Below are 14,382 nucleotides of genomic sequence, written 5' to 3'. Positions count from 1 at the left end.
GGAAACTAATATTCAGGTCATTTGAATTCTCAAAAACACAACACAATTAGCTGAAATGAAAAAATCCTGATGATGTCCTTAATTCTCCCCTTGTAAAAGAACTCAATGAATAATTCAAAAAGGTATTCTGATGAAGAGGCCTCTTAATGAAAAAGCACATGACGCTTATACTCAGAAAACGCCAAGGCTAGCCCGAGTCTCCAGAATACCTAATTCAATTGGCTCAAGTATTTTCAGGAAGACGGCCATGTGCCCAGCTACATAGCCATCACTGCTGGCAGAAGCTAGGTGTGCCAGAGCTAACCTAACTGATCACCAATTCTGTACTTCCATTATGACACCATTCTTTACACTCACTATTGCATGCATTATTACAAAGCCAACATCACTCTATTCCACTTATTTAATTGCACATCTGTCTCCCATCACTTGGCTGCAAGCAACCTCTCAGTTCAGGAGTGGTTTTTGTGAGTGTATTCCCTGGGATGGCAGGATAGGTGTGTGGGCCTCCCTGGAACTCTGTGCTCAGCACTCCCCTTCTGTGCTCCTCTCCTCATCCCCTTCATCTATATAATTCTTGAAGGAGCCACCAAGTCTTTAAATGATCGTGCCCTCCTGGGCATAACTGACTGGTAGAGGATGGGTATCTGATATGAGTTACCTATTGCTGTGTCTCTTTCCAAACTTTTGGACTAGGGACCCTTTGCCACATGGACCAAAAGGACGAAGTGGCCAGTCTACAAGAAAAGGAGGGGCGAATCAGACGTGCACAGGAGAAGTACATTCCAGTCAATAGTTCCGGTTGTTCCTGAAGCCCAATTGCTCTGAACCCATTCAGGGGCGCAACTATTCTGAGAGATGTCCCTTGCAATGGATTCCCCTAATTTCAGATAAGGATCTGTCAGTTGCAACCCATAGTACTGCTAATACAGAGTGAGTGAGTTGCATGAGGTGTGTAAGTTGTGTGAGTGGGTGAGATGTGTGAGTGAGTTGCGTGAGTGAGGTGTGTGAGTGAGGTGTGTGAGTTGCATGGATGAGTGAGGTGTGTGAAATGCATGAGTGAGTTGCACGAACGAGTGAGTTGTGTGAGTGCATGAGTTGTGTGAGTGAGGTGCGTGAGTGAGTGCATGCATTGGCAATGACTTCCCCCACGGCAGATGATGCCATTTATTACAGAAAGCTTTGCTTCCTTCCTGTACTGGCAGATATGCTTCCTCAGATACAGACAGATGTGTAAGTAGGATACAGGTGGGATTTAGAAATAAATATATGACTGAGAAGTAGGTGAAGAGTTACTGTAACCTGGACATTACTGAGAATCTTGTCTCTTACACTTACGCTAACTTAAATATCTATGCTACCCTAAAACCAAGTGACTTGCTAAATGTGAGCTATTTGGTATTGCAATAATTATGGGTGTGTATTTTTTGCAAAGATTGTAGTTTCTCTATCTTGAAAAGGGACATATATTCATAAATTGTTTTATTTTATAAGTACTAATAAAATGAAAGAAAGCCATATTTTGGTTTTTATGATTATAGCAAATGTGCTAGCTAATGTAACATCCTTTTTCATCCATGTGCTTCAAAATTTATTTTACAAAGGAGATTGACCTCTGGCCACTCAGCTGTGATGTACTCTCAAGTTACAAACTGTTTGTCCCTCTAAAACTGTCACATTAAATCCAATATCTCTAAAATGAAGGCTTTAATCTTAAAAAAAATTGAACAATCTGGATATTATTTTTCTTTTTGACTGGCTTTGTGATAATTCTGAGTATAAGACACTGTGTTTAAAAATATCTCAAGTATTCCTTATGCATTATAATTCCCAGACACTTAAATATTGTAATAAGACAGACGAGATAAATAAACAGTGCCTGGAATGCAAGTTTGGCACTCTTGGGAGAGGAAACCAAAAGTCATTGATTGCCCACTTGGAAGCAGGCACTGAGCTTGAGCTGTAACAAAAATTATGTCCTTCATGGTTGAGAAATCAGGCTCAGAGAGGTATTGTAACTTGCCTAGTGTGAAGTTTTCTGCCCTCAAGGAGAGCTGGGATTTGAACTAGACCTACCTGACTCTAAAATTCCTAACAAAGACTTGAGATATGAATCTCACGTATCAAAACCAACTCTTTGTGTCTAAGGTTCCCAAGCACACAAAGTGGAGAGGATGAAGGTGAGGATTCCAATCATGACTCACACAGTCTGATTACTGAAAAAATGTAGGAGTGCAAATCACTATCCAAATAGCAAATGTACTTTTGGGTATAGGTCACTACTTTTTTTAATGAGATTGATTTTTGAAGGCTAAATACCATCACTGAACACCTTAGGACTATCTGTCTGTCAGATATGGTTCATTAGAAAAATCAAATCTAGAGCCAAGAGCACACTTGGTGTATAAGAATTTTCTACAGAATGGATCATTTTTCTCTAAGTTTCAGGCTCATTTCTCCAGAACAACATCCCTTCCCAAACTCATTTCTGCCAGAATTTTTTCTCTCCTCCTACTTCCAATTCTACCAGCCAGTTTTTAAATTCAGAAGGTAGACAATAGTAACCCATGGGGCTACTACAGTTGCTTGTCCACAAGTTCCCAATGGGACATCTACTAAGACACTGCCCTTCATGTCACCACCCTCTTGGCACAGGAGGAAACCAATGCAGAAGCCTCCAAATAAGAAAGAAGGCTCAGAAAGGTCAGGTAACCTTCCCAAGGTCATAAACCAGTAAGTGAGAGCACTGCCACTCAAAGCCAGATCAGTCTGACTCAAAATCTACTGCTTTCGACCACAGCACAGTTACGTACCCAGCCCTGGATTTGACCAACAAGATCTACAGACTTGGTCCCTGATCTTTGGGTCCTAGAGCACTCGGAGAGGGCATAGAAGCATGAGACAATTAAAGAACACTCCTTGTTAGAAATGAATACAGGCAGAAGGTCACTGAATATTGAAGTAGGAAAATTTCTTGGTGATCATCTGACGGGACTGGGTGCATTTAGGTTATTCAGCTTTTCCTACTACATCCCGGACTGGAGAGAGTTGCTCACTGAGGGTGGTAAGGTTAGGTCTTGAAGACATCAAATGACTAAAGTGTATTCTTTGGCTTGGATTTAAAAGGAGAAAGGTTGGCCAGACCGGTGTGGCTCAGTGGTAGAACGTCAACCCATGAACCAAGAGATCATGGTTTGATTCTTGGTCAAGGCACATGCCTGGGTTGTGGGCTCGATCCCCAGTAGAGGACGTGCAGGAGGCAGCTGATCATTCCTCTCCCTCTCTCCCTCTCCCTTCCTCTCTCTGAAATCAATTTTTTTTAAAAAGCAGCACATATTTAAAAGGAGAAAGGTTGGCCTGGCCAGTTGGTTGGAGCACCGTCCCATATACCGAAAGGCCATAGGTTCCGTTCCCGGTCGGGGCACATACAGAAGGCAATCTATTGATGTTCTTGTTCTCCCTCCCTCCCTCCTCCTCCTTCTCTTTAAAACCAATGGGCATATCCTGAGATGAGGCTTAAAAAATACAATAAAAGGAGGAAGTCTGGAGCTCGTTTGAAGCTTTGAATTCGACTATGAATTCTAAATTTGATGCAACAAGCAAAGGGAGTTATCATGAGTTCATGGGTGGGGGAAGACAGGATCAAAATTGCCTTTGAAGATTAGTCTGCTCATAGAATACAGGAGGCACTAAAAGCAAACGACTTTCTGTTAATAGGGAGAGAAGGAGAGAGCACCAAGTTATGAGCGACCTAGCACATAAAAGCCGCTGGTGAAGCGGGAGAGCTGGGTCGTTGCCATGCCTGACCACGCTACTAAGCCTTCAATCCAACAAGTGTCAGCATGTGGCATCATCGGTCTCAGCACACACACTTCGCTGGCGAACTCCAAAGTATGTTGTAGGAGGCTCAGTGAGGCAAGTGTTTGAGGGCATCAGGGACCCGCCCCTTAGTAATTTCACCTGCCAGATATTGCAGCTATGGCCATTTAATACTGGGACTCAGGCCCGCCCCATTTTCTGTGGGTAAAAGAAAAAGAAATCACTTGTTTTTAGAAGGTGCCATTTCTGTTGCCACCATGAGTCTGGACTAACTTGGTATGAGATGCCACACTACCAAATCCTTTGCTGACAACTTACACGCTTAGAGCCTCCTGTGGCTACTGATAATTTTCTGGCTGACAGTTTGCCTCATAAATATATCTCAACTTCATATCTTCCCTTCACATATTTCACTCTGGCCATGATGCCTTACTGATGGGACCTTAACATTATCTTCTTTCCTACCCCAGGCCCTCGCATTTCCTGTTCTCTCTACCTCACATATTCTTCCCCCTCTTACTTATGTGGCTAATTACTTCTCCTCCTTTGACCTCTCCCGTCACTTAGGTAGATCTCCAAATTCACATCCACCAGGGCAGGGACTGTGTCTGCCATTCACCTCGGTGTACGTGTCACGCACTGTATCAGACACTTGGTGTCAGGGGAGAAGTAGACCTCAGGCCTAATCTAACGTGCTCATTTTTACAGATGAGGAAATTAGGACCAGAGAGGTACGCTGACTTGTCCACGTGTAGACGGCTAGTTGGATGAACAATGAGACAAAATAAAAAATGGAAATCGTTAAGTGCAGATGGTAGCTCAAGTTAGTCTTCAAAACAGGGAAGGAGATGCTGAGCTGACTGCGGAGGGACAGGGCAGGAGTGAAAAACAGGGAAGAGCAAAATGCCTCCGCAGTGCTACTAAGGAGATGACACTGCTACTTCCCCATTAGAAACATACGCTGCTGTGCTGGTTTTACAGGAGTAGGGTCGCTTCCATGCCAATCTTTTCTCACTGCCCCATCCTACTGTCTGGAAACCATAGGGTCCATCGTGGGTCCAACTGTGGCAGTAAATATGAGAGGACTGTCCCGAAATGGAAACCATGGCCCGGACCGCACCAGCATCAAGCTCTAGCCCAGGGGGCCGCGTGAGCTGCAATGCACTGGGATACAAACAGCTTGTTGTGGCTCTCAAGACACCACAAACAAACCATCCATCTGACCTGGAGTCACAAGTGACTGGGAAGTACGAGGAGGAGGGGGAGGCGGCGTGATCACTGAGCCTTAGCACTTTGGGAAGAAGCGCCCTCCCTTCCCAGGCATCTCTCAACTGTGAAGTGTGTGGGAAAAACTTTTATCACATCAATGGCCCTGCTAAGGGTCAACTCTCATTGCAACAATCACCACATGAGAACATATAAAAAAAGAGCTGGGCTGGCCCTTGCCCTGACCCTGCTACCTCCTCTCTTCCGTGGTTAAATCAAGAGAATTCAGTCTCCAGTACACCCTTCAACCAGCAGTCGCCAAGCTCATCTTTCCATTTCAGAGCAGAACATTCTTACAACCTCTGTCCTGCGAGACCTTCTAAACACAGTTTTCCATTCCGAAGCTGGAGTGAAAGAACAGAGGACGAGTTGCCCATTCGGCTGCTGCTGGCACTAAAGCTGGTTGAAGCATTCCGTAAGAACACTGGAGTCCACGGGGTCTGCCTAATGAGAGAATGTGCGTGTGCGCAAAGCACTGGTGTGTACACAAGACCTGGGTATGCAGTGGGTAAGGGGAGAGTATAGGGGTGAGGGATACACGTATGGATAAATGCAAGACGCTCAGTGAATGTGAATGTTGCCTCCATTTCTAGATGCCATGACCTTTTCCCAGACTCCTCAAAAGCCTAGTTTCCCTGCAACCTGATCAATAAATTTTCTAAAGAGTCGCTCAGAATATCAACATGTAGAGTGCATTGTGCATTTTGCCTGTGAAACACATTGATGACTTCCATTCTACTTAGGATGAAATTCTAAATCCTATCCAGGTTTTCCGCCTACCTCTCCAGTCTCTCCCTCTGAAACACCACTAGCTCTACCATTCTGGTTTCCATCTCCCCACCTCATTTGTTTATATCTTCTTCTATTTATTCTTTTTAAAATGTTTTATTTTATAGATTTCAGAGAGAGGAAGGGAGAGGTAGAAACATCGATGAGAGAGAAACACTAATCGGCTGCCCCCAGCACGCCCACTCTGGGAATCAAGCTTGCAACCCGGGCATGTGCCCTGACTAGAAACCGAACCAGCAACCTCCTGGTGTTTGGGATGACATCCAACCAACTGAGCCACATTGGCTGGGCCTTGATTTTTTTTTTCCAATGTCCTATAGTCTTCTGAGTACAGGTCTTTTAGCACCTTGGTTTATTCCTAGGTATCTTATTTTTTGTTGTTGTTGCAATGGTAAATGGGATTGGTTTTTTTTTAGTTTCTCTAAGAATTTATTATTGGTATATAAAAATGCCATCAATTTCTGAATGTTAATTTTGTATACTGTTAATTGCTAAAGTTATTGTTTAATCTAGCAGTTTTTTGGGTGGAGTCTTTAGGGTTTTCTATGTACAATATCATGTTATGTGCGAATAATGCCGTTAGCCCTCTTTGATAGAGGTCCTCCTTTTCCAATTGCTTCCATCTGCTAGAAGGTAAGTAGGCAAAGAATCCATGTTTTCTTAATTCCCTAAAGCTGCTACTGACTTCAACCAGTAAACATTCATTCATTAAGCCATTTCTAGGTACAAGGCACTGTTAAGCACTTAACTGATTGTCAAATGCAATCCTCTCATACAATGACTCCAGTTTTACGATGTAGTACAAGGCCTGGTCCACATTGGGGAAAGACACTAAAGTTTCTCAGAGAGATAAGGAGAGAGATCCCAAAAGAACCCAATCACAGCCCTAAATTTGGAGGGATAAGGGTGGGTCAGAAACAAATGGAAAGGTAATGCCCAATTAGTTCATTCATTCACTTATTCAATAAAGATGTTTATACTATGTGCCAGGCCTGACCTATACATACTGGGGCTATAATGGTGAATAAAACAGTTATGGCTTCTACCCTGCAGAACTTACAGACAAATACAGGTTTTACAACCAAACCATTATACAGGGGGCAATAACAGCTCTAATTGGTGCGTGCTGCCTTGGGAGCACAGAGTAGGACAACAGAGAAGCACTAAATTCTCTAGTTCAGTTGGGGATAATATGTTTCATTGGCAAACTACAATTATGGGACTAATGGCATCTCATATCAAGGCAGTGTATTTTTTTTTATACTTCATTTTCCTACAGACTACCCTCCAAGCCACCTAAGTTTGCATGAAAAACAAGAATTTATCATCCAAATATTAACAGTAACGGCAGCATTGGGCTCCATATTCTAAAATCATGATGGTCTCCTGCTTTAACTATTTCTAAAGTTCTTTTACCCATTTGTTTACTGCTATGTAATCCAAACCCAGATGAATCCCTAGTGCCAGAGATTGCACGAGTCTTAAAACAGAGATAAGCACAACAGAGTATCTTGGGAACAGACTCAGAAACATGCCATCTAATGCAACCTAACGTCAGGATAAGCTTCATTATAGCAGAATAAACTTTAAATTACTGAGAGAGAGACACACACACACACACACACACACACACAGACTTCATATGTTAGCCAGGTGGTGCAAGAGTGTGTATGTGTGTGAGAGTGTGAGTGGGAAGGGGATGAAATGGAGCGTATTTTAGGCTTAAGGAAGTGTACGTGCACAGGTTTGAATAGAAGAGAGAACATGGCTCATTTGAGGTAATGAAAAAACCCCTGTGAGATTCAATTACAAGGCATGCATCAAGGAGATATGGCTGCAGGGGGAGTTATATGCAGAGCTTTGGAACTCTATCTAGAGACAAGGAGGACCCACCGAAGTGTTTTAAGCAAAGAAACCACACGATCCATTTGTGTTCAGGAAGCCCACTCTGCTGCTGCGGGGAGAATGGACTGAACTCCATCTCACCCTTGCAGGTCAACAGAAATTTAAAACCCTGAGGGGTTCCAGGACTCCCATGACCACTCTAGCAACGAGAAAGTCAGTGCATCCGGGCACATTCCAGATGCAGCAGCACCAAAGAGCATCCAGGCTCAAACCGTGAATGACAAGCAGCGGATGCTGTGCCAAAGCAAGACATTCTGAGAGCCGAGCCCTGGCACAGAGAAGAAAATGGTGCCAAGGTTCGGTCCCCCTGCCAGGAGGCTCATGCTCTGGGACTCTCCCCTCTCCATGGGCTGCTGGGCTGTTATTCCAGTTTATGTAAAGACCCCCTCACTTCTCTGCAAGGAAAAACCGCAGCAGGGATTCCAAAGAGAATCAACCTACTGTTTACAGGCAAGCAGTTACCATGAGCAGAATTAGTAAAATGGAAAAAACAACACCTATTAAAACATTCTGAAATATGAAAGACGCGGAACATATCACTTAAGATGTACAAAAAGGGCATACTTGGGAAAAATATTCACTTCCAGAAACTAATAAATTTAGAAAGAACTGGTTCTGTACTCTCAAGAAATTTAAACACATGTAGGTCTAAAAAGAAATGAAATATAATATAGGACATCGGACTCTGATGAAAGGAGGCAGGCTGAGAGAAAGGCAGAAATAGAGAGGAACTAGATTCAATGAGTTTAAATATTATAACAATATAAAATGCAGTTCAAGTAAAAATCAGAATTGGAAGCTACAAAGGACAGAACTAATAATGAAGAAAAAAATCAGTGTTGTGAAGGAAAAGCTTAAGAAATTCTCATAAAATGCTAAGGAAAAAACAGCAAATTATAATAGTGACAGAGAAGATTTCAGCCATGGGGGAGAATGAAGACCCAATATAAAGATAATAGGTTCCTGAAAACACAAAAACAAATGAAAAAGACACCATTTTCTGAGGTAAGATCAGACTTAAGTCTGCAGTTCCAAAGGGCTCAAAAAGTACTGAGATAAAACACCTATAACCAATATTGGCTGAAGATTTGGTTTGCGAGAGAGGAGAGGCAGAGCCTGAGACCGACATGTCTGACACGGGACTTCCCTCTAATACAACAAGAAGCAAAGGAACAATATCTAGAAACTTGATAAGATTAATTTGTGGCCCAATAATTCAATATCTAGACAAGATACTATTTGTATAAGAAGACAACTAAAATCCAAAAATCTAAGAGCTCTGAAGATATGCCAACATTTAACTTTTCTGGGGCAAAATAATACTCAAAGATGTACTCATTTAACTGCAAGGAATAAATAAAAATAAATAACTCAGGAATGAAAAGGTTGTGATATGAATGTACTGGTAGTTAACACAAAGCAAGTCACACATAGAACTGTCTAAAACATTATAAACTGCATTATAAAACAGTATAAATATCAAGAACAACTTCTGAAGAATATGTATAAAATTTTAAAATTCAGTACTAATAATACTATATATGAATTTTTAAATGCCAGATCATAGAAACAAAATCCGGAGAGTAAAGAGACAATATTCCTCATCTTGCAGAAAAGGCAATTGGTATAGTTTCATGTTGACACTGAAAAATAGAGAAGTTGATTCAAATCCAAATTTTTCTAAACATGTATACGTTCAGAAATAAAAAGAACACCTCACACCTCTCTCTATTGTCCTCATGGACCATTTCCACTTCCTTAAATGACTTAAGCACATGGCTTTATGTTCTTCTCACTCTTTCCTCTCCCATCTCCCATGAAATCAATATCTGGGTTGGAAACTAATAACGTCATTTGAGCCAAGAGTTCTTAATTTTCTCAACAGACCTTCACATCTACTCCATATCACGAACATACTCACATTCTGGATCTCATTATGTGGCATTCACTGTTCCCATTCCAAGATCTCAAACTTGGTACACTCTCTGACTGTAACTTCCACCTCCCTCCTTTCCCATTCCCAACCACCATTTCACCTAATTTACCCCCCACTAAAACTTCTAAAAGCCCCTCCCAAAATAACCCAGTTCATTAACCAACCCCTTCTAGCCGTCTTAACTCTTAGTCTAGCCAAGGTTCTACGGTTGGTCACATGAATGAAGTTTCTGTCCCCCATAGCTCGGGCCCTGCAGCTTCCTTTCTCCCCTTTCGAGCTGCACAAAATCTTAAGTGACTATGCCCACTCCTCCCTTTCCTCCTTCCTCAACACCCACTTTTCTTTTTAACCCCTTGCAATCTGGTCTCTTTTTCTCCTTTTATATTGAAACCACATTTTAGAAGATTTCCAGTGACTTCAAAAATTCTGATTAACTATATAATTATCATTCTTATTTGAGTCTCCTGGTTGTCACTCATTCAATAACCACCATTTGTTAAAACCGGACCTGGGAAAGCCAGTTCCCAGCCCACCAGAGGCTGAGCGTCTACTAGGTGAAGCAAGCATATAAACCAGGAAGAGGAGTGAAATACGACAGGTGCCACAACAGAGGCATGCAGAGTCGAGTTGAGGGCACAATCTTACAATGCACCCCAACTCAGTGATGCTATAATGGCAAGCTTCTTCCCAACTCCCACATCCCCTTTTTCTCATCTTCCTTCTTTGAATCCCTTTTCTCATCCGTTTTCTTTAATGCAGACATTTCTCACAATTCAGGTCCCAACCCTCTGTTCTTCTCACTCCACACACTTTCCCTTACAGACTTGATACATTCCCAAGGCAACCAAAAACAAGACTCAAAATTTAAGTCCCTGCCTAGCCCCTACTTCTGCTCTGACCGCCTGTGTCTTTCTGCTGAATGCTTTTCACTTGGAAAACTCACCATCATCTCTAGCCCATTTCTCTGTCAACAGTCTCCACAGGTTCCTATTACTCAGATTCCAAACAGAAGTTAACTCTTCTCAATCTACCCCCTCATTCAATGGAGAACTTAGATGGTCCCCAACTCCTGTCCATCTTTCTTTCAAAGTCACGTCTATTCGTACTTTCTAACTCCCACTGTGGTTATGTAGACTATTTCTTTCTAGGCACTTGACCCTTCTTTAAAGATAGAAAATGATGTCTTTCTTCATGTCTCCACAGCATCCAGCATAGTATATTTGAATTAGTTATTCAATAAATATCTGTTACTGAAGCTACCTTATGACCATTCAGTGGAGCCTTTAAAAGTCATGAAGTGAAACTGGGCCTTGCCTGGAATATATATAGCCAAAGCTAGACATTGCGTCACGGACGAGGGCAAAATATTCCCTCCTGGTCTCCCCTCCTGCATTTCTTGGGGGCGATACTAAGCCCCTACCCCTGTCCCCACCAACACAACCACTGATCAGCTCTGGGGTGAGGGTGCTTCAGGCCAGCCCTCTGGCAGTCTGCCCAACTGACAGTGAACTGAAATTGGGGTGGGGAAGCAGAATTCCAGAAGACAAGCTTATTATCAAGGCCTCGCAACCGAGTTGACAGCAGAGAAACTGAAATGGGAGCTGCATTTTCCCATTCCCCATGCAGAAAGCGAAGGAGAAAACATCTATAGGCCCAGATGTAATTAAATCGTTTCCACTCTCAACCAAAAAGAGCAGAAAAGTGGCTGTGAGGGAAGTCTCCTCATAGCATAGCTGGTCACCAACCAGAGGCCGGACTGGAATGGGAATATTCAGTTCAGAATGAAAATACCACCATGAAAAGACTCCATTTCCTGCCAGAAGGAGTTCACGCAGCACCTCTGGTGGTATGTTCCTCGCTGATTCATGCCAAAAAATTTTACTGAAATTGGAGCAACCAACAGCAAAGGGAGTCTGAGCCCACGTTCAGGCTCAGCGAGTTATAAAGGAGCTGAGAGACAATGTGGTCGGTTTTATTAGACTCATGTCCCACCTAACTTCCATTGTTCACTTCTGCTTCGTGTCCCAGAGCACTATTCCAAGCCCAAGCTGAAATTACATTTCTGGGTTAATAACAAGCACAGGAAAATAAATCACGTCTGCCCTAGGAGTGAACCCAAAACCAAAAGCTGCAAGAGAGGAATTTGTGAGTGGAGTTTAGAGGCAACTTTAATTCTGAAGGAAATGAACCTTTAAAAAGAAAATCCAAATAGCAATCTACGTAGACAAAACATTAATCTGCACTGCCTTAGTTAATTTGGGGGCCTTTCATAACTTTTGTTTTCTTAGGTGGCTATCTGCCAGAGCAGAACTTCTCTCATAAGATGGCAGATGGCTTGGGGCCAAATACAGTAACAGTAAAAACACGTGTGCTCGGGCTTTGTCCGATCCTCGGGTGTACTTCCATTTCGTAAAGGGAACTAACTCCATAACAATCTACCAATAAAAAACGAAATCATTTGTCCAATTCCATTTCTTTCTTCTGCCTGGGTTTTAGCTTGTCCAGAAGGGTGGTAGCTTTTGAGGGCATAAACGGATACTAGTCTAGAGAGTCACACCAAGTAAAAAGGTTCTGTGATGGGCTAGAGATCAGTTCTGCACACCATTGATGTGGGAACCACACCAGAGCATGGCCACCATGCTTTTTTCCAGTGAGGCCAACACAAGGCCCCTTTACAGACAGTTACAAGCCCATCTCTACCTACCAGGATCAAAGAGGATACATCTACCCAGTAGCAGCAATGGTAACACCAGAGAACATCTTTGCCGCTAAAGTAGTGTGGTCCAATAGAAATGTCTCAGAGACAAAGATGTAATTTTTTAAAACCTATTTTTATTGATTTCAGAGAGGAAGGGAGAGGGAGAGAGAGCTAGAAACATCAATGATGAGGATCATCAATTGGCTGCCTCCTGCATGCCCCTCACTGGGGATCAAGCCCGCAACCGGGCATGTGCCCCTGATTGGAATCGAACCCAGGATCCTTCAGTCCACAGGCCAACGCTCTATCCACTGAGCCAAACTGGCTAGGACCACAGATGTAATTTTAAATTTTCTGGTGGCACTTAAAAAGGGCAAAAGAAACTGGTAAAATTAACTTCAATATTATATTTTACCTAACTCTGTGTATCTAAAACATCATTTTAGCAGCTAATCAATATTTAAAACATTATTAATGAGACATTTTACTTTAAAAAAAAATCAGGTATTGTTCAGTTGTGGCACAATAGGTGTGTCTAGTGGCTACCATATCAAACAGCAGAATTCAGAATGTTTTACAAGATAATTGTTTGCTGAGTATAAACTCAAAAAGCTTTTTATTGCACCATTCATTCACCCATTACCCCAATAAAGTAACTAAGAGATATCAGTTCCATGGTTGACAAACAAAGACTTAAAAAAAAAAAAGCAGGGGGGAGCTGACACATTTACCTGAAATCAAACCATAAACAGACTCTGGTCATGTGAAGCCTGAAATTTGCTATAGAAGACTAAGCCTTCCATGTTTGTGCATATCCAACACAGGCTCTTCTCATTAAAAACATGGCAGATTCCCAAATCTCCACTTATTTCAAATTGATACCTAGTTTTTCAGCTCCACAATCCCATCCATTCTTTTTCAGATAGCTGGCAACTTCATTCCCTCTCCTAGAAACCTACTCCAATCCTTCTTTTTCTATTTTGTCAAAAGCCAGACGAAACAGTTCACGCTTAAACTCTACAGCTGGAAATTATAATGGGAACTCTGAACGAAGCTGTAATAAAGCTTTTAGGTATAATGAAAAGACCACCAGACTAAATAGTAAACACTCACTTAATATTAATTTTGAATCTCGAATTAACAGGTAAACTTTTAAAAAGGAAAAACACAAAGAGTTAAAGCACCATATCCTAGAATAATATAACTATAAATTGTACTTTCAATCAATTAAAAAGAATCAAAGTTCTTAAAAACAAAAAAATTTCAAAAAGACCACCCATAGAGTAAATTTGCATAGGAAAAGGACCACAGATTGAGCACAGACTTGGTTCAACTTCTAGCCGAACCACTATGTACCTTGAGTAAATGTTTAGCTCTTCTGAGACCCATGATCATCTGTAAAAAGGATATTTCATACTCTACCCCTCATACAGTTACTGCAAAGCTTACACAAAATAAAACACTGTAATCAGCACTTATTGGGGTGCTAATAAACACCAGTTAACTCCCAGCCCCCGGCCCCAGTCATTTCTTTAGGTTGTATAAAGCAGAACATACTAATACAGGGCTGAGGCCAGGAAGGACTTCATTCATATGAAGTGGAAGAACCTTGGACTTTATCCTGTTGGTGGGGAGGAGAGCAAACAACAAGGTTGCCATTGGAAACCAAAGAATTGGGAGGAGTGACATAGAGGAAGGAAAACTGTGGCAAGAAACCAAGGGAAGGGGGTCACTTTATACGACAGCAGATCAAAATAAATAAATATTAGCATGCTGGATCTACCCATCATGTCTGCCATCTTTTCTAGAAATACAAGAACACATGGAGAAACATCTTACAAGGATCTTCACAGAAAAGAGGAATTTATTAAACATCCTGGGGTAAGAAATGTTGGTAAATTATCATTTCACTGGGAAAACTTGCCCCATGATTGGGTTTTCCTATTTCATATCACAGCAGGAAACTGAG

At 41.9% G+C, this 14,382-nt stretch overlaps 1 protein-coding gene and 1 pseudogene across 2 annotated transcripts in view; one reads left to right on the top strand and one right to left on the bottom strand.

The window, feature by feature from the left end:
- The window catches only part of NOTCH2 (notch receptor 2), a 128,670-nt gene that overhangs the window by 43,641 nt on the left and 70,647 nt on the right, over window positions 1-14,382 (bottom strand). The window lies entirely within an intron of this gene.
- LOC308534651 (ubiquitin-conjugating enzyme E2 D3-like) lies at window positions 7,067-7,416 on the top strand (annotated as a pseudogene). The gene has a single exon. The product of its transcript is annotated as a ubiquitin-conjugating enzyme E2 D3-like (transcript).

The sequence above is a fragment of the Myotis nattereri genome (assembly GCF_964212035.1).
Source record: "Myotis nattereri genome assembly, chromosome: 18".
NCBI classification, from domain to species: domain Eukaryota; kingdom Metazoa; phylum Chordata; class Mammalia; order Chiroptera; family Vespertilionidae; genus Myotis; species Myotis nattereri.
The sequence above is the reverse complement of the archived record's forward strand: the minus strand, read 5'-3'. Positions and strand labels throughout refer to the sequence as shown.